The sequence below is a fragment of the Melanotaenia boesemani genome, chromosome 12 (genome assembly GCF_017639745.1).
Source record: "Melanotaenia boesemani isolate fMelBoe1 chromosome 12, fMelBoe1.pri, whole genome shotgun sequence".
NCBI lineage: Eukaryota > Metazoa > Chordata > Actinopteri > Atheriniformes > Melanotaeniidae > Melanotaenia > Melanotaenia boesemani.
The window spans coordinates 30,269,029-30,272,359 of NC_055693.1; positions in this window are offsets into that span (position 1 = coordinate 30,269,029).

Genomic DNA, 3,331 nt, shown 5'->3' on the forward strand with positions numbered 1-3,331 from the left:
GGTAAAAATGACCCAGTAGATTTTATCCCAAATCAGCATTTATAAATGGCAAATAATCATAAAACACATTGTGTTTCTGTTACGCAAGGATCCCTCAGAGACAGAAGACAGGTTAACACAAGTAACTGTCATACGGGATGCCAGGAGGAATAGTCTTACTGCATGTGGGAGAAAAGGGGAAATCCTGGAACCACGGAGCTGGGAAGGGAGAGAGGCCAAGGAGCAGATGAGGTCCAACCAGGAATGAGTGTTGAGCTGGAGTATACATGTCCGGGACAGGTGGTTGAGCACAGGTGTGGATGATAAGGAATCCTGAGACTGACAGGCTGGAACAGGTGCGAACAATCAGAAGAGGGATTACTGGGGAGTATTGCTGGACAGAGTGTGACAGAAACTAGTGCAGGTTTGACAGTTTCAGTCTTTTATTGAAAAAAGGGCAAACCGTCTTAATTTGTAAAAATGTGCAAATATAGAATGTGTGAAACTAAAATGAAAAATGATAAAAACGGGTGATTATTCAAGTTAATTATTTAATCGTCTTCAGTGTATTTATACACTGAAGACTTGGTTTTAGTTTCCCTTTGTCAGATCATCTGTCTGTTTCCCCTGTTTGTTCTGTATAAGTTCTCAGTGCTTGTTCATTTAAACCTTTATTCCTGCACCCGTCTGTCTCCTGTCTCTCAGTCCTGCAGTTGGGTCCACTTCCTCCTCAACCCATGACAGAACGTTCTGGCCAACAATGGACCCAGAGGACTGTGATCTGGAGCTGGACCTGGTGGTCCTCCTTTCTTCAGAGGACTTCATAGCAGCACATATGATAGTCAAAGCCATTGTCAGTGCTCTCCCAGATGACACTGGGCCCTGGGAGAGATTGTGTGTGACTGAAGACCTTGTCAAATTGCTTTGTACACGACCTATGCTTCTGTCTTCTCTAGAGGTTTCTGAGCTGCTGGAAGAGGCTAAGGTGGAGCTGTCTCAGTGCCCCAGCCCACATCTCCTGTGTCGTCTCCATCGCCCCAGCCCATGTCTCCTGGGTTGTCTCCCGCACTCTGCCCCACGTCTCCGGTGCTGATTCCAGCTCTTCAGCTTCCTTCGTCTCCTGTGTCCTTTTCAGCACTCTGGTGTCCCATGTTGGTGCCCAGGTCCCATCCAGCATGTCAGCCTCCCATGCCCTGTCCTGCACTTCAGTGGTCCATGCTGCTAACATGGCCCACGTTAAACCTTGCCCCTGACACTGTTTGCGAGGGGGTCCTGGGATGGGATGCTGTTTAGTCTCCTATAGTTCTGTTTCCAAGGCTGTTGTGGGACGGGATGCTCCTTAGTCTCCTGTGGTTCATGTCTCAAAGGAGGTTGCTCCTCCTCTGCCTCTAGTTTCTGTTCAGGGAGAGGGGAGTAGAGTGAAAAACCAGACTCCTGTATATTAAGTTTAGATCAGGTGTTGAGAGAAAGGCTTGCACAGCAGAAGCATGGCCCAACAGCAGACCCCAGCAGGACAGTCTGATCAGCACCCTACCTGAGACTGGAAGCAAATGAGTTTTGGAGGGGAGGGGGTTTTTAGATTAGATTTTTAGCCCAGCCAGCTACCTAATTACAATAAGGAATTGCAGTTGCCCAGTCATGATGTAACAAATGACTTCTTTTTATTTTTTTTTAGTCAATTTGACAATATTACAAAGGTGAAAGAAGGCAGCTCTAGAAATATGTTTTATATGTGAAACACATAAGGACAGATCGTGGTCAGAAATAACCAAAATGTTCCTAAAATAATGTCTTATAATTAAAGGTTTTTCATTTTCCTCCTATCAAATAGTTTCTGTAAAATAGGCCATGAAACAAGGCCACCCTTTGTTGAAAACCTTTACATCAGATCATTTCAAAATGCACTAATTTTGCAAAACTATTTTATTTAATCTGAAACAAGTCCAGGGAAAGACACTTTCATCATGTTGGAATCACACATTTCTTTCTGCATAATAGGGCCATTACCAAATTAAACCAGAGGTCCTTTGGAACTTGATTAAAATTGATTTACGTACTTGGCTGAAGTCAAACAAAGGGAACCTGAGGGGAATTTCAGCTCACACAATTACTTCATACAGAAATAGATCTACAAAGGATTGGCTGTGCAATTAAGGTCATTATGCTTTCACAAGCTATGAGTATCTGAATGTGGTTTTAGGGCAAAACTAAAAATAAACCAACTGAAAATCCGATCTGAAGAAATCTGATATTTCAAGAAATTATTACATTTAATAGTTAGTCTTAGTTTTTAGAAAATCCAACATCTTAAATTATTGAAAAGTTGGATAGTTTGCGAAACCCTAATCACTTAAAATGTACAGTAGGTTCTGGATCATCTGCACTACTCACCACTGTCTTGGTCTCTTCTTTACTTTTTCTATTTTGATCATTCTTTTGTCACTGCCAGAAAACTTCTCATTTTAATACATGTGTCCTCTTCTGTTTGTTTAAATCAGACTTCTTGTGGCAAGACTGAGAGGTGGAGGTGGGGCTTCTTTAGGGAGTTGTGTAGTGTTCAGTCACTGTGTTGTCTTGCGTAAACTTGTAATAAACAAACGAGGTGTGACAGCTAATCTTTTTGTATTTAACAGCCTTGTAACTTACATCAATCCAGTGCTACCCGCATGGCTACATCCAACTAACTTTCCTTTACTGCGGCATGCTGGGTAATGGAGTTCCTAACTTACTATGCTCATAACGTCACATCCACTCTCATTGTAAACTCTCCACATTGTCACTGCTCAGTTTTGATTCAAAGTTAGTCGGCCCTCGGAGACCCCTTCTGGATCAGGGCACCAAGCATTTGCCTGGTCCTGCCATGTAGCCTCAGGCTCTGCTCACATTGCAGGCAAAAAGAACACAAATCTGACTTTTTTGCCCATATGCCACCCATGTCTGATTTTTTTTTTTTTACAGTCTGAACAGCACAAATCCATTTCAGGCTATTTTCACATGTGATACTAAATCAGATAGCTTTTTTTCAAAGGGACCTCAGTCTGTACGGTCATGTCAGATTTCATCCGAATGTCACTGAAATGAGACAGACATAATTCTGGGCTGAAAGGGGTGGGGTGGGGGTTACACAAAGCAAATCTAAATAATGGACAAAACAATGTTTTATCATATTATCTTTCTTTGTGTAATAATGTCATTCCCTCTGTTTTTCTTTCATTTCTTTTGGTACATTTTGTCATGAAAAAAAGGGACAGGTTGGCACATGCACTGTACTACACTGATAAGTCTACTGAGAGCAGGCTGTGTGTAAACTAACCTACACTAAGTGCTCAAGCGGTAAAGACTGACACCTTAG